The 17,893-nt window shown below is 39.3% G+C and overlaps 1 protein-coding gene across 6 annotated transcripts in view; it reads left to right on the top strand.

Annotated features, from left to right (window-relative positions):
- The window catches only part of DAB1 (DAB adaptor protein 1), a 176,269-nt gene that overhangs the window by 28,247 nt on the left and 130,129 nt on the right, over positions 1-17,893 (top strand). The window contains exon 1 of one of the 6 annotated variants that reach the window (XM_067301307.1): positions 13,642-13,703. The exons of the other annotated variants lie outside the window; for them this stretch is intronic. The gene's annotated coding sequence lies outside the window, so the exon portion shown is untranslated. Of the gene's footprint in view, positions 1-13,641; positions 13,704-17,893 lie in introns of those variants that run through there. 6 annotated transcript variants of the gene reach the window in all.

Here is a 17,893-nt window from a genome sequence, read left to right as displayed (position 1 = left end):
TCCAAGAGGGATGTGGCACTACTGGAGCAAGTCCAGCGAAGGGCCACAAAGATGATTAGGGGACTGGAGCATCTCTCTTATGAGGAAAGGCTGAGAGAGCTTGGCCTGTTTAGCTTGGAGAAGAGAAGGCTGAGAGGGGATCTTATCAATGTGTACAAGTATCTGAAGGGAGGGTGTCGAGAGGATGGGGCCAGACTCTTTTCAGTGGTGCCCAGCGACAGGACGCGAGGCAATGGGCACAAACTGAAACACAGACACTTCCATCTTAACATGAGGAAAAACTTTTTCACTGTGAGGGTGACAGAGCCCTGGAGCAGGTTGCCCCGAGAGGTGGTGGAGTCTCCTTCTCTGGAGATATTCAAAAGCCGCCTGGATGCAATCCTGTGCAATGTGCTCTAGGTGACCCTGGTGGAGCAGGGGGGTTGGACTAGATGATCTCCAGAGGTCCCTTCCAACCTCAACCATTCTGTGATTCTGTGATCTGTTTTGCAGTGTCTGACAAGTCTAGCTATCAAATAACCTGTATTTATTTAACATCTGAGCTGATAAAGCCTTACAAGTTTTGGAAGTTAATTCTGAAAACATTTGAATTTTACTTATCACTAAAAGAAAAATTCCATATGTAGAGGGTTGAATTATATTTAAGGATGTAAAACTTGTAAAGATTTTGTGTCTTTCTGAAGAATATGCATTGTCTGTAGTTACACATAAAATCTAATAATCTAAAAGCATTAGCAAAATAGAATAAAATCTATCTGTGTGAAAAAATCTCTCATCTCAGTTCTATATTTTGTGTGTATTAATTTACTTTTTTCTGTATAATAGACAGGCCTGAATAATGCCCTGAATTTAGAGTGGGTAGAGTTTGTTTAAACCAATGAAATTTCATCTTAGTATTCTATTATAATAAGCATCATCAGAAAAGATTTCATAAAACAGCTATAAAGACATATCAAAATTATTCTTAAGTACCAGGCAGAGCTGCAATTCTAGCTTTTGTAGGTGTACCAAACTTAATTTTAATCTGGCCAGCAAGAGTCCTGTTCCTGTTCTAATTGTGATGGCTCAGGTTTCAAGGAGACTGTGCAAGCCTGCCCAGTGTTTTGGGTAAGTACTTCCTAATGCATGCTCTTCACAGCGTTCTCTTGGATAGTTCAGGGTCTGATTTGGTTATTTCTGCACAAGCTGCACTCCCATTACTTAGACTGTGTAGGTGATTCTGATTGCAGCTGAGTATTTTAGCTACAAACCGCGCCAAGCTTAGTATCTACTGAAACTATGCTGTTGTATACTGTCTTGTAGTGCTAACGTCTGTAGGTTCTCATCCTGTGTCTGACTGCCCACTGATAGACCATGACCCACCTCCGAGTCTCATTGACTTCTCTGGGGTTTTGCATAATACGAGGATTGGCTTGAAGAGGGGTGCAAGATTTTGCAGACATGATGACTTTTTAAGCATCATGTAAATATGTTGCACTAAATAGGCAATGTGGTTTCTGATTTCAAATTCTAGGAAAGGTATGTTGTGTATAACAAATACAGATTTCCTGATGTTCATTGCTTGTAAATCTACCACGAAGGAGATCGCTTATTTACAGAAGGTAATATTTTTGGTCAGTGTAATGCAGTCATATAATTTCCTAGCAGAAAATAGAGGCTATTTGTAAAATGAGATTGGTATTTGAGTGTGGTATCCAAGAAGTACCTAAATTATATCCACCTCAATGACTAATATTTTGTTATTTAGAAATGGGTCTTTGGTTGTATAGTTTGTTAAATAGTAGTTGCATGTCTGGGTTACGTCAGATCTGGAATCTGAAATTTGAGGCTGGAGTCCATCTGTGCATGTGAAAAAAGTCTTTATAAATTCATATTTAGTGCTTCACTATAAATACTATTTATAACAGAAAATATTTCCCATCTGTGATGTAAGTATTCACTATTGAGAAATAATTCTAATTAAAGAGTGGTTATGGGTTACAAACCTTATGTGAAGTCTTCTGAAGATAATGGAAAACTCCTGTTGAAGTTAGTTGACTTTGGATCTGGCTATAAGTAATTTCTTCTGATACTTAAAGCTGATGATACTTAAAGCTGATTTTCTAATATTCTTATATGTACTTAGATGAAGTGAGTTTAATTCTTAATGGAAATGTTAATTTCTTTCTTGAACTGGCGAAAGTTTTCTTCGCTGAAGATAGCGTGGAGTTTTTCAAAAGGTTTTGAATTTGTTAAACTTTTCTCTTTGTAAATCCAGTTATCGCAGGCTCATGCATACCCTCTGTACTTGCTCAAGTGGGGATTTGTGTACTTGGAAGTTTTGTGGAGAGACTTTGCATGTTCAGAAAGCTGACCATATAAACTCAGCCTGTGTGCCTGGTGGTAACTGCTGTAAAATTGAAGTGCCAAAGAAGGTAACTTCTATCCTGCTCTGCTGTTTGGTAATTAATGAATGATTTTCTTTAGGTAATTCATTATTCCAGCTTCCTTTTTAACTTATGTCTTAGCAAATACAGGCAGACAGATCAAAAGAGACACTATCAGGTTATATATGAAGTCAAGATTTGTAGTTTTCAAAGGAAAACATGGACTTGTGTGGACCATTTTGCAGTCTGATACTAGATTTTATTAAATACTAAAAATATGATTTGTAATAAAATGCTTACAAGCTTCTAATTACAGTGCTTGGAAAAAACTATTGATATATTCATCTTTTAAATAATAATCTATGTGACTTGTCTTAAATAGTCTAGACTTCCATTTTAGAGTCTAGTGATAAAGTGGAAAGGCTGTACAAATGTATGGTTCTCTAATTAATGGGGGCAATATTAAGCTTTGAAAGTCCTCTGGAGCTTCTGTCTCTGTTGGAGCATTTTCTGTGCTGTGAATCTTCCCTAATAGTTAAAGCAAATGAACTAAAATAGCCTTTGGGCTATTTTGTTGCACTATGTTGTTGGAAAAAATTAATCCTGTGCCATTTTGCATTTGCTGTCTGTGAATCAAACTGTGAAAGCTAATTTAAAAACTTTCACACTTGGCTTGAATGAGGACTGCCAGTGTTCAGAGAATGTTAAATTGAATGTGATTAGCTCAGAGTGGGCTAGCTTAGATATATCCATCAGCCTCAAAGTGCCCAGGCTTAATGACTGCTCTGATAAACTAACACCGAGGCTACAGAAAAGAGTTTAAAGGTGTTAAGTTGCTGCTAAAAGTTACCCAGTGTAGAATAGATATCTGAAACAGAATTGGTTTGTAACACTGAGGGGTAGGGAACCCCTTGGAAGGAAGGTTGTGAGGCCAATGGAAAGTCAGATGCAGAGCAAGTGCTCCCTTGGTGGAAGGGAAACTAAGCAACTGATGAACCTGCTCAAAATTAAGACACAAATATTGTAAATATTATGTTGTAACAGTAATAGATTAGTATTTATGGTCTCTGAAGTAGTTGGGCCTCATAGATATTTGAAGAGGCAACTGTTAGATACAGCTATGATACAGTGAAGTCATGGCATTTTCTAGGGAGTGATGGCTGCGTTGAACCTAGTGTTTTAGTGTGGAGATGTAACATGGCTTTGGCGTGAATGTCTTGATCGACTATGTTTACCAAATGCTGTTTCTGTTTGCAGAGCGGTTTTGGTGTGTAGGAACTACATTTCTCTGGGAGAACACAAAACAGCGAGCCCTACTTCTGGTGGGCATCAAATCCTAATGGGGACGTGAGGCCTAAGCTGATAACTGGACCTCACCTCAAATGACATGCATGGTGTGGGCACTCAGGCTGGGGTCTGGGCTAGGTGTGAGCAGAGGCAGAAATCTCACGCTGCAGATAGTCTAGAAATAGGGATTACTAAAGGAACAAAGTTCACATACAGAAGTTCTGTAACCTTTCACAATGTTTAAAAGAAAAAAAAAAAATCTGGATGGCAGATTGACAGCACAAACTGGTACATCAAGACTTTTGGATAACTTTGGATATTTGTCCAAGCTTGTGTTTTTATTAGATATGCTTTTGGAGGCCTGTAATATTACAGGAATATTCAAAATAATGTCAGAAACTCAAGGAAACAAAGGAAACCTGAGAATAAGAAATAATTGGTTGTACTTAAGAGCCTGGGTTCAAGCAAGTACTGAAACAGTTCTTTTGGCCCTGCTAGTTGCATGATCTCAGCATGCGTAACCCTTACTGCATGCTAACCCAATGAAATGTGTTGTGTCAGATCAGGAACTTCCCCTTTCTCTATCTTCTCTGCATTATTTAAAAAGTATGTGTGGTTTTTTGTTTGTTTTTACATTTGCTATTGTTGTGTGCTCGCTTTTTTTAAACAACATATCTGTGCTTGCTCTTTGTTACCCTTTTCTAAACTCTGTTCTATTCTGTACTGTCCTACTGAATGGAGCCATACAGGATTACCCATATGTAAAAGGTGTGTGAACTGCTAGTAAGTCTGGTCTCCAGACAATTTTGAATTCTCTTGGCACGTGCGTGCTTTCTAAGCATACAATATTCACCGTTTTTAACGTTGTTCATACTAGCAGTTACTGTCAAAGGCATCTGACTTCCCGTCTTTAGGGTTATCTGCTGTTTTGATGTGGCGTTGGAAATATTTGACTGCAGTGGCCCCAGACATGAGGGATAAGACCACTTCGTTGTTTCTCTGTTTCTCCCAAATCTTTCACTAGCAGTCTGCCCATAGTAAGGCTGGCTTATGTCAATATAATACTTAAATTCTTTTGCACTGCTACTTCTACAGATCTGTGTGTGTGTGTATATATATACATATATATGTGTGTATACATATATATATGTGTGTATATATATACACACACACATAGTATTTACTAGAACTGTGAAATTTAGCCATTTGTAGGGTAGAAGAAAGCAATACCAGCACATTATGTTAGTATATTTCTGTAGGAACATGAGTGAAGAAGAAGGTGATGTGCACTTGTAGTTTTGAATAGGATTGCCTACAATGTCATTTGCTGATACTCTATAGTTAATGGCTTCATCGATCACAGTGAAACTGTGTATGGAAATATGAGTATGACCAGAATCCCATCTCATGTGGAAGTAGCTATAGTCCTTTATTTCAGGTGCTTGGTCTCTGCTCAAGTTATTCTACAAGGACTGTAGTAAGCGACCATTGAGTGTCCCAGTGGAGACAGATCAGATGGTAAATTGAAAAGAACTGAGTTTGTAAATTAGCACTTTGCGTGTCATTCATTCTCATGTGAGCAACAACAGTTGTGCAGACAAGAGCAAACATTGTTAATGAACCAAGCCATAAGTACTATTCGTGTTTAAAATATTTACAGGGTAGCATCCTGTCAAAAAATTCCATTAGTCTTTCTTGCATGAATATTGTGTGCCTTCAGTGCATACATTTATGTGTGGATTTGTATATATGTGTACACTATCAATGCATGCAATATTAAAGCATATGTAATAATTCAAAAAGAGCCACTGAAGTTCCATTATACATGTAAATATATTCAGCAGAAGACTTAAAATAACTCTTTAATGGAAAAAATGAAAAATTATATCATTTGACATGAGGAATCTATTTGGAATTATACTATTTGCGCATGCTGGTTTTCTGCCTTGCCTTTCCTGAAATTATTGCCTGAATTATTATGGTGGCATGCAAAGACTTTGCTTTGAATTTAATCTGCTCTCTTACTGAATGTTGTCAGGATATTTTCAAATAGTGTATTGGAACTTGGTAATATTTGGCTCTCAGTTCCTATAGAAATGCCATTCAGAATATGACTTAGGACTTGTAAGTAAAATAAGGTGCAGTCACACATGTTGAAAGTATTTTAAAATAATCATTAAGAATATGTAATTCTGCCTTGATTTGGTTAGGTGTGTGGGGAGTAGCAGAGGATGAGGGTGTATAATAGTTTTAGACTTTTAAAGCAGTGAATGAACTTTTTCTATCTATTAGTGTTCTTTAATCAATAAAAAAATTGAATCAAATTACTGCACATATAAAAAGCTGAGATTAATTTATTGAGCTTCAAACAGAAGTATTCGTCAAATAGTATTTTGAGTACTCTGAATTGCCTAGTATTTTATTCTTGAATAGAGGCTTATTTTGCTATCGAAAGACAATGCATGCTTATGCATGTTTGCCTACGATGTGATCACACCAATTGTTCTTCAGATATACTTCAGTCCTGACAGCAAGACTAAATCTTGTTGAAAAAATAATTTGAAGGCTTTTATTAATACTAAATATTTGCTTTGCAACCTGTTAATACGTTTGTTACCAATATAATGTTTTCTTAAATAACAGCCAACATTTTGAGGATTTTTATGAAGGTCGTATGTGGATATATGTCAATTATTTTTTCTTGCGATGATGCCAAGCCATACTACTCTGATGAGAAACAGTCTCGTGGCCTTGTGGCGTTGACTCTATTGCAAGTTCAGTCCCTGCAGATGGACCCAGCCAGTAGAATCAATACATTGGGTTCTGTCCTTATTAGAGCTATAGCAGAGTAAAACATAAATCACAACAGGACATCTCTACTGTGGGTCTCAAGGCATGTGTTCCTTTCAAAATCATCAATCTTCAGAAAATAAAAGGCAAAAAAAAAATAACAAAAAAGAAATCCAGAATATAGACAGATATCCTTTCTTGTCTGTTTGAACCAGAGCCCTTATTGCAGGTGTTCTGACCTTATTCTCTTGACAGCTCTATCATCTTCTTGGGCGAAGTTGCAAGATTTTGAGCTAGTTTCCTTTTGGGAGACTAAACTGACAGTCTCACCTTTTTCAAGCAGGCTCCTTCTCCGTATATCCTGGCGGTAAGATATACTGCTTCTGTGCAAAGCAGCAGAATTTTATTTCCGTTGGTTGGTTTAGTGAGGTCGGCCCCGGGTGGGTGGCGTGCAGTGCTTGCAGAACCAGCGCCCTGCTGCTCTGCACTGCTGTCTGTGGGACCTGTGCAGCTGGCTGGCTCGGGAGTGACTGTGTCACCCTGTTGTGCGTGTGAGGTGGTGGCTGATAAAGTACCACCGGTCCGCAGTGGTGTATGATTTGCAGAGAGGCACTGAGGAGGCTGAGAGAGAGTCTTCTCATGGCTGAATGTCGCACTTCCCAAGGCAAGTCTTGGCCTCAGAGCCAGAGATGGACTACTGTGAGTTTGGGTTTTTTCTTGTTTCTTTGTTTTTGAAGTAATGCATTGTTGATAGTAGTGGAAATCCCCTGTGAGCATTCAGGGCTTTAAGACTACATTTTGGTTTGCCTTTTTAAACTGTTTGATACTGTTTTGACAAAAACAGACCTGAAAGTCACAGTACAGCTGGACCTCCTGTTTTTCTTTCCTATCCTTCACTTGGAAAGTGTCTTTAGAGATCTGGTCATCTCTGCTGGAAATCTATCGCGTGTTGCTATGTAACTTTTGCAGGAGTAGGTGCTGAATGAATGCGGCTTGCAAGCTGGATTCAAGAAGCCATAGCAATGTACTTGTGCACCTGCGTTACCCTCTTTTCATTGTATGTTATTACACATGTACATAAAAGTGTTAATATAACAGTCAAATACTTCAGTAAAGAAGGGCAAAAATTAACATTCTCCAGATGTGGATAAACTGTGGTGCAGCTGTATAGTAACTTTTCCACATAAGGTCTTAGTGCAGATCTGTGCTTAGAATAAATCCAGATTTCAAGGGAAAGGCACTCACTGTCTGTAGGAAACTGTGGTGTTTGCAGAGTGCTTCGTGAGCCAGGTGGGAGGCAAAAGGGGTGATCTTGTGCCTGAGTGCAACAGAACATGGTCTTGGAGGCTGAACTGTATCTTTGCTTTTGCTGCATGCTGGGGAAGACTTCAGCTCCAGTAGATGCACTTTGGCTTGGTAAGGTTACAAGAAGCTGAAAAGAGTTTATGATGGGAAATGTCTGACAACTTTAACAATAGATGATGTTACCAAGCACGCTTGTAATTAAACCAAAATACCGTATCAGTAATAACTACAACAAGAAAATCTCTGTAAAAATGACCAAAAAGACTGTAATAGAATTCTTGTAAGATGCATTAATTTTGACTAAAATTTTATTGTTGCATTCTGGGCTACTGTAGTGTGCATTTCTTTGTATGGATTGCTTGAATTAATACATTAAATAACATGAATCATAGCTGCTACTAACTTTTCTACTGAACTAGAAGTCTAAAATGTTTAGGTCAACAATTTTCTGCTTCCGCGGCTGGAAATAAATCTAGAAAACCTCTATAAGCTTCATTTGCAAAAGAAACAATATTTTTAGACAATGAGCATAACTTTTTTTTGCTGATCTGATACTGTGCCAACAGGCTCTTTTTATTGATTTGTATTGCCAGATGCCATTCTGTATTGTTTTTATTATCAATTTAATGATCAGAAATCTGCTCCCCTCTCTGTTTTATGGAAACAGTGCATCTAAAGATGGAATACAGTGTATATGTGTTTTTAAAAAACAATACCCTATGATCTTTTTAAAATCAAAGTATATGATGCATTTTGGGCTTCTAAAATCTAAGTAGAATGAAGCATTCGCTGCAGATGATGCTGTGGAAAGGTTTTACAAGAGGAGGGCAATCAAGCAGGGATAATTAGAAATACTATTTAAATATGCAGAAAGCAAAAAGCATATCTGGAAAAGCAGAGTGAAGTTGTAACAGCATAAGACTAATGTAAAAATGATTTGTAAGCAATAAAATCACATCTCCCTGATTTTGTAAGTACAAAATAATAAGCAATGTGGAATAATGGAGACTGTAATAGTCTGGGTTATAAACCTAGTTATATGTGATTTTACCATTAGATTTTACCTAAAGGGGATAGATTGGCTTAACGCTAATAGTAGTAGTTCAGCTAAGCGAGGATTACAGGTATTTGAAATGTGTGTGCGGTAAGGGAAGAGAGTAATTGCTCAAGATGTTCTTATAGCAGTTAATTCAGAATAATGGCTTGAAGTTGGTGGGACCTATATGCTTTGGTATTACTTCTTCCTCAGTGATAATCAGCTTGCATGTACGAAAGCTTCTGGAGGGAAGAGATGCAAGTCTTATTGCTTATGTCATTTAGAACAGTTTGAAGAACTGAAGAATATGCTATTAAGAACAAATCCTCATCAGCAGAGAAATGGGTAGGATGGTCTTCAAGTTCTTAGTCATCTCTGATTTCTATAACTCTGTCGTTATTTTTGTTAATTAACTGAGTAACACAAACATTGCATGTCTTCCAAAACTAATATTATTGCTGCCTGCTATTTAATCTGTGGAATTAAAAAAAAAAAATCAAAATGTTGAAGCCGCACACAGGCAATAACTTTGAATGCGTGTTTATGCAAACAGGTTTAATTGAGAAAACATATATGGTCTCACCATATTGCACGGAGATCCTGTCAGCTTTCACAAGCTGGGCAGGGTCGGGCCTGATTAGCGCTGTGCGTGGCGAGGAGGCTCCCAAGGAGCTGCCGGCAGTGGCCGGGCAATTCGGGAGTTGGCGTGCTTCCCTACGACTTGGCTAGAGGGCACTCCGCTGCCAAGGGTGCCCTCCTGCAAGCGAGGAATAAAGCCAAGGTCTCGACCATTGCTAGTCATTCGAGTTCGTGTGGCACTCTCGCAAGAGTGTGGGTGCTTAACCCAATTGTTCTGGCGAACTTCCAAATGGAGTAATTAATTTCCACATTCCTAAATTCCCTCTCATTCTAATTGGATTAAGTATACTTCACCTTCTGGCTTTCAACTCCTGTTGCTTAAACAACTAAGTTTTGCATTGCAACATAGTCCTTACTTCAGATTAGATTGTATGACACCCTGAACATAGCATACATTGTTTTAAGTGTGCCAGATGTTTCAGGAGAACAATATAAAAGATAGGTACAGATTTTACTTATTTTTCATTGTTTTTCTTTGCTGAACTGAAGTACACTCATTTGATGGTTACTCTTGATGGCTGTCTCAGCTTATAGGTCTTGTTGAGACTGAATGATCAAAGACAATTTAAAAGAAATAGTATTTTTAGATTTCCACCACATCCAGGAAACTCTTTTGCCTGGTGTAGTGCTCCATGTTGTCATGTGGGTAACTCATCTCATTTGTGAGGTCAGAAATCTGGGGCATTACTGTAAGTTTAGACTTCAGTGTGTGTTTAACTGTTTTGCCTGATCCCTGAGAATGCATAGTGCTTTGCAGAAACAAGCTTGTAAACAAAGGAGTTTGCTGCTTTCCCTCAAATATGACTTGGTTTCTAGTGTGCCAGTAAATTCTGTTCGGGTACTGGAGCCTAAATGATTAGTTTCTCGGTGTGTGCCATTGCATAGCGTTTTGAAACCCAAACTGTGGTGTTGAGGCATACCATGATTCTGCAGAAATTTTAACTGATGAACCAGCATATCCAAAAGATGTGTTTAAAAAATGAGTGTGAATACATGATTTAAACCTGAGAAGTTAATTTATGGAGAGTACAATCTTTGATATGGATAAAATTCAGGTTAGTTCACTTAATGGTTCACCTGGCCCTAATAACACCTAGATTTAGAGCTCATGAGCACCACTGGCCTGTAATCAGAATATGTTTTGCCCTGCATAAAATGGAATTATATTAGTCAGTTCCCATTAGCCAAGTCTGGATTCTGTGTCTGCTTGGATTTAGCTGCTTTCTTCTGATGACAGAGCTCTGTTGGGCTTTTGGTTTGACCTGCGTATATGCATCTTCCTTAGTCCTGTCAGTCTTAGTTACTGCAAGTTACTGCACCAAAGTCTCTTTTATAAAAGAGAGGCTCCCATCCCTATTATGGTCTGTAAATGTTTACAGTGCTTTCTGTAGTATTCTGGCCCTTTTCTCTGTATTGACTCTAGAGGACTGCTATAAACGGACATAAAGCCTTTCTGTGGTGAACTTGATTTTGTTGGTATGCAAAGAGGGGGGGTAAAACCAGCATCCTGTCTTTCATCTTCCTGGATGAGGATTAGGCATGATCACAGCTGCAGAATAATGTAGATGGTAGCTGCTGGGATTGGAGGGGGAGGGGACAGGCAATACAGCGAGCAAGGGCCGTGCACTGTCTTTACGTCCGTGCGCTGAAGCAGTGGCCTTGCTCCCCGTCTGCCCTTGGAGGCCATGTGTTTAACGGAGGAGTCATGACAAGCAGGTTCTCAGAAATTATTTTCCTTCGTTGACTTAGTGGACTTGTATTTCAATTTATGCTTGCTATCTGCCAGCAGTACTCTGAGTTTGTGCACTATCTTTTACTATGGAGTACAGCATAGTACTGTGTCCTCACTGTATGAGAGCAGTCTGTATTAAATAGAGGCGCAGACTTGCTGTTGCCCCAGCTTTTTTTTTGATTAATTTTTCATGCTTTCTTATTTTTCCTTAATCATAAGGAATGCATTCAACTTACCAATAAGACATATGCACGGTTTTTGCATCGCACAGGGACATACTTGTGGTTTGGTTTTTTTGATGATGTATTAGGCAATGTATGCTGAAATGCCGCTGGCTTCAAGGTACACAGATTTACGCAAGTGATTTTTGCCACATCTCTGTAGGTAGCCCATAAATGCCTTGCAGGTCAACTGTTTTTGAAATGGATAAGTGTGCTAATTTCTTCAAGGTAAATTGGAAGGATTATGACATCTATGAAGAAGAAATTGCCAGACAGCTCATGAGCAATATAACTAGGACTGACCCAATAACATCTCTAAAGCTTCCAATAAAATTGCCTGAGGAGTCTGCCAAGAAGCCAGATGCTGCTGCTGGAAAAATACCTTCTGTAGCTTGGCATTTGTCCTGTAATTGCTTCCAAGAGAAAATAAACTGTAGCATGACAGAAGAAGGTGAATAGTTCCTCACTGCAGGCTATTTGGGTGATTTTAGAAAATGTTTAGAAAATAAGTATGGTTTTGTGATGCGTTATCCACTTGTGTAGGTCCATATACTCGTCTAGCTGCTTAACAGTTTTCCCATCCAAGTAATCAAGAATATCTTCTCTTTTCCTTGATGTCCAGCCTGGTGGTATCTTGATTTTCTTTTGTTTTTGTTTTTTCTTTTAAATAATTCCTTTGGCAGAGTCCTTAACCTGGTCACTTAGGCTTTGACTCTGCAAGTGCATGTGCTCTTGTAGGTTTTCCCAGGTGCATGGTGTCAGCAGACTGGAGGCTGGTGTGTTTCTCTGACTGCTATAATTCTGATACAGAAAACAACTTGCCCCACACACTTCTGAGGGTTATGCTGTAGTCCATTTTTTTCTGTAGTATATGCTCTGGCAGTGGGAAGAGTGCCGTCTTCTGTTATTGAGAAACACTACTAAATATTACCCATGAACAGAAAATGCTTAGAGCCTGACTTTTTAAGAGAGGTCCTTGCTTTTACTTCAGTTGACACTCTTACTGATGTCAAGCAGAGCTATTTGTGGAACAGTGTATAATGTGCTCAGATGCACAGAGTACTGGATTCACAGTTTATATGAGAACAGAGAAGTGAACTCAAAATTATTTGGCTTGAAATTTCTCCAGCAAAATCTAACAGCCTTTCTTGAACGCTTCTGCTCTGGAATCTTGCCAGTTGCAAGAAGTTGCATGGGACTTTTTTTTTATGAACTATGTTGCTGGTTGGAAGACTTCATCATTTAACTATTTCTGTAGCTAAAACTCATTTACTAGAATAATTGCAATATTGATATTTGGTTGTTCAGCAACATTGTAAAAAAATTTCTGCTTGTATATGCAAATTCGTGCTTACAGTCCCAGAAAGCTTTTTGCATTTTCCCCTTTGCTCTTGTGGTCAGTGAACTTTGGTAAAAGTCTGGTCATTGGGTTTGGTGTAATAAACTAGAAGTCCATTTACAGTAAGGTGAAGTTCTCAGGTTAGTTTTCCTAATACTTGACTGTCAGGGAACAAGGGCTGAGTATTGCAAAATAGCAGTGAATAAAGATCCCAGCCTAGGCATTTAGGTGTTGTTCTTGATGACACTAAGAAAGTTTGCTTTGCTTTGCTGTAATGTCAGGAAATATTCAGAAAATTGTAGGGTGTGAGGTGTAGGTTAACTTATGCGACTGAGCAAGTCTCAAAGAGGCCTGGAAATCGGTGCAAAATTCACCTCCATTAAGAAGCCCAATATAAAGCATCAGTTTAAGATCCACTTCAGATTTCAAAATGTGGCTTAAGTTAGATATTGCATGGGTTTTGTGCTGCATTTTGTCTAAAATGAATGAGAACGTGAGTTCTGGTTCAGTTTCACTTGCTGTATTAAGAGAACTTTCTTGAAATGAAAAAGCAACTGAATTAAGCTATTTCTCTAAAGGGTGGGGGATGAGTGAGTTTCCTTCAGCTTACTATGCCACTTTAAAACATGCTGAGCTGTCCAGGATAGGACATGTTTAATTCCATAACCTTTTCTTCCAATTAGAAGGCACAGATCCTGATTGTGAGGAATTTGCATTTACATATAAAATGTGGTAGAGCTGACATTGCTTTTACCTTCTCCCTGGTGATGCTCCTGACTGCATGCTTCCCCCTCTCCTTCAGTGTGATGATTGCACCATTGCACTTTAGTAATCATTTAACAGCTCTAATTACAGAATACTGCAATCCCAACTGTGTACTTTGTCCTTTTTCCCTTCGTAGTCTTCACTCTGTTTCTTTGGTGTTGAGAGGATCGCAAAAGAGCATTTCTTCTGCTTTGCAAAAATAAATTCCAAAGACCCTGCTTTGGTAACGTACAAATTTGCATTTTCCTGTAGCTTTAGAGTTAATGACGTTGTATTTTAGACATACAAGGTTTAGTTGTTCTCATCTTGTTTACATCAGTCACACTGGCATAACTTCGCTGACACTAGTGCAGATACACCAGCATAAAATCGGTGCAGCTCCAACTCCATTAAAATCAATGGAGTTACGCCAGTATGAGTCAAATGTAACGCCATTGATTTTGTGCTGGTGTGACTTTACTGACTTTAATGCAGGTAAGGCAGTTTTCTGCTAGTAGAAGTCAGATCGTAGTCAGGCCGTGCCTGAGTAGGGGTTGTAGCAGTTGGGAGTTTCGTTTGGTGCTTGTTCTCGTATAACATAATAAGGAATTCTTTTCCTGCTTCAGGGCCGGCGATGTTGTAATCTGGGTGTGAAGTCTTGGCGTAATACAGTTTCTCCAGGAAAAGCATTTAGATAATTGAGTTTCACTGTGAGCCCAGTGAAACTCCACTCCTATCTGAACGGCTTGCTGTGCTGTTTCATGACATGACCAGCCCTCGGTATTAGAGGAATGATGTGAAATTTTTAAGCCTGTTGCATTCAGGGGCAGTGCTCATTTTATGCAATACTCTTTAAAAGCTTACAACAACTGTTTAGTGGAGTTTTAAATCTCGGAGCAGAAAAACATGCCTAAAGGAACAGTGTGTGTTGTATTTATACCTGGCGGCCTGGCACGGAGCTTTGTCTCTTGCTCGGTTTCACCCCCCGGGGTTGGAGTCGCGTTCCCTGCTCCCTAGGCCAGGAGAAGGAGGGGGCAGCCTGCGGGGCTCTGCTTCCAGCCCTTCGAGGGAGAGCACAGGGTCTGTGTCCCAGCATCCCGCCGCTTCCAGAACAGACTTCTCCGGTTTGTTCAGAGCTGCAAATCTGCTTGCCCGGGAGACTTGCGTGCTTTCTTAAAGAAATAAATGATGTACAATGCAGTCAAGACTGTTTTAAATAATTGTCATTTCCATTTTGATTGCCAGCCTTTAATTTTGCATGGCAGTAGTTGGGGGGTTTATTCTGTCCCCTCTAGCCTTGCCAGACACCTGAAAGCAATGCTGCTCCTGTTGCCTGATGTTGCTCTCAGGTATCTCTAGCTCGAAGAAAGAAGGACTAGGGGTTAACAACATGTGCAGGGGATGTTAAATGTTGTTTTAGAGAGTTGATGCTGATACCTGATTATTAGAAATCAGGCTGAGAGCAATTGGAGGGAATGTAGCAGTGCTGGATTTACCTAGCGCTGGCTGCAGTCAGCGATGGAGCAGCGCAGGGAAGCATGGCCTTCCGTTCCTGTCCTGTGCAGCACTTTGTGCTCTGTGCTGCATGTTTAAAAAAAAAGTGTGATTACAGAAACAAATTTAAAAGGATGAACTTCATATTGAAAGCATTGAAGGAAGAAAAATACAGAAGCTTTTGTATTAGTCTTCCAGTGACTCAAAGGCAGTGTTGTTTAAAAATAAAAAATAAAAAAATAAAATAAAAACTTTCCTCTGAGAACTTATTAATTGACACCATCTAGTTTTTCCTGACTGCAAGATGAAATGCTTTGAAAGTCTGTTTCAAAAGTTCTGTGACAAGGTCAATGCGTTTTGTCTTGACTTTGTTTCCAGAATACTGTGCTCTATAATATAAAATAGAAACAGTAATGTAGAAATAAAATGTTAGTAACTTCCCGTAAAAAGAATTTTGATGAAATCAGTTCATTCCTGTGAAAAGTTTCTTTTTAATCTGGTCGGCATTTTTTTATGAGAAGAAAATTCACAGCACTCCTGGTGAGTAACTGGTGAGGCGATGTGTAGAACTCGCTGCTTCAGGGAGTGATTTCCAGGAGGAATTTTAGTAATTATTCCTGCTGTCACTGGAATACTAATAAACATCTTACTGTGGAAATATTTCCTAGGTCAATGTTGTGGCCAGATGCTCTTCTGGTGGTAAATCAGCTTCTCGTGGAGCTAGTTACACCATCTGAGGAACCGGGTAGGATGCCTGACAGATTCCCTAGAGATAGAATAATGAGGCATGTTGTAAACCACAATAAGTCTAATAAAATGTGTCATTGGCCTCAGCTACATGTAGGTTTTTTTTTTTAAACAAGCTTCATGTTTTCAGGAGACAGGAAAATATTTTATAAATACAACTAAACAAATAGCAACTCTATACAAAAGAAAACCAATTATTGTTATGGCTCGACTGCTACGTAGTTTTCTGATGCTGGAAGAATTAAAAAGGGTTAATCATAAAGTATTGGTCTGATATATTATTACAGACATAGTAAAGACAGCATAATAAAGCACATTAATTTTCTATATTTAAAGATGGAGGAGGAAATTTGAGGTGGATGGGAAGGAAATGTGGAGTACTTTCTCATTTTAGAGAGGAAAAAAACCAAATATGAAATATATGGAGCGTATTCTCAGTCTTTGCAAGCCGTGTAACTTTACAGAGGAGAAGAAAGGAGAAAGTAAGTAGTAGCCTGCATAATTTCAGAGGAGTGCTTCCAGCTGGGAAGGCCAGATTTTTAGGAACTAAACCGGATGCTGTGTCTTCTGCATGTCTTCTGAGGGAGTGAAGTTACTTGCAGGATTTCAACTTGTATCTGTATACAGTAAGCTTCCTTTTATCTTTAGAGGCTACATAAATATCAGTAAAGAAATAACAGGAAAATGTGGTGATTGACATGCCATGATAGAGTTATTTAAGTTTGTCCTTTGAAACAGCGTAAATTATGCTGCTCGCTGGGCAAATGACAAAAGAAGAAAAGAGGGACTGGACACATACTGCTGTCTAACCAAGATGTTTTCCTTTCACAGGGTAATCAGGATTTTAATGCATGAGCTAGTTTAGACTTTGCTGTCAAATGCATCGTTATTGAATTTGCTTTAATGAAGTATATACAGAGACATCTTCACCTATTTGCTTTGCTTTTCCTCCTTATTTTCTCTCCTGTGTCAGTGTCTTCAGCTCCTCCTTTTACCCGTCTTCCTTATTTTCTGCTTCTTGCTTGCAGGCCTTATTAACCGAAATACTTCAGTGGCTTTTGGACCAGTCTTCTGGGTTTCAATTTTGAATTTGTGTTGTGCCTCCTGTACAAGATCCGTACTCTGCTACCAAGCAGCTTCCAGCAGGGTGGTCGCAGGACTTGACCATTGGGGAAGGGAGCTGGCGAGTGGGGGATCGTGCGAGTGATCCAAAGGATTTTGTGGCCTCTCCTCTCTGGAGAGTAGAGGAGGGGTTGCAGTACTTTGTGGCAAGGATATTTTTTCCACTGGCTGTTGGTGCTGCAGCCAGGCAGCTTGTGTATGGTCCCACTGAACTGCTCTGTGCTGGACTTCAGTAGTCGGGCGAGAACTTTGTACGAGCAGCCTTTCTCTCCCTGGGTAGTAGTCCTTTGCACTTCAACTCTTTAGTTTTCCAAGACTACAGTGCTTTTAAAACAATTTTGTCCCTTTTATTTTTGGGATATGTTTGGGCTTTGCTTAACACATGTAAAATTATATGCTTAGATGTTCCCTTACAGACAACTACACCGGATGCTTTGGAGAAAAGGAAATCAGTTGCAAGGTTTCAGAGAAACAGAAGCAAGAGCTAAGATGGTAGTAGGAACTGTTTTATCAAGCCAGGGTGTGGGAGCTACCATCCTGTTGCGAAGAGGCTGTTGGATACCACCGTGGGGCTGTGGAGAACTTGGATACCTAGGGAATGCCAGGGCTTAGTTACAAATCCTTTCTAAGGCCACTTTGCCTTTACGTAAGCAGATGGAAACGGGTTTCAGAGGAGGGAGCTGCTTAAGTTTTGAAGCCCTGAAGAAAATTAATAAATTCAGATATTTTAAAGCCAGAAGGGAGCTGTTATGATCCTCTTGTCTGACCTCCTTCGTAGCTCAGGCTGGAGGAACTCACCTCATAACCCCTGCCTGAGCTCACTAAAGTGTGGCTGAAAAGACAAATGATTAGACAAACTGTTGTTTTACAAATGTGTGTGGGGAGGACGGTGGAGCATGTGACTCATTTCCCAGCCTGTAAAACGTACAACCTGTGCTACTCCTAACTGCAAAGTTAGAATTTGCAAAAACAGTTTTTCACTGAGGCATTAGGTTTTATGCAGCATGAGAGTAATACAGAACGCAGGCTTAAGACTGCTCTTGGAATTAAAAGCCAGTTAATTCCAAAATG

Source organism: Apteryx mantelli, chromosome 8, assembly GCF_036417845.1.
Source record: "Apteryx mantelli isolate bAptMan1 chromosome 8, bAptMan1.hap1, whole genome shotgun sequence".
In the NCBI taxonomy this organism is placed as follows: domain Eukaryota; kingdom Metazoa; phylum Chordata; class Aves; order Apterygiformes; family Apterygidae; genus Apteryx; species Apteryx mantelli.
The sequence above is the reverse complement of the archived record's forward strand: the minus strand, read 5'-3'. Positions and strand labels throughout refer to the sequence as shown.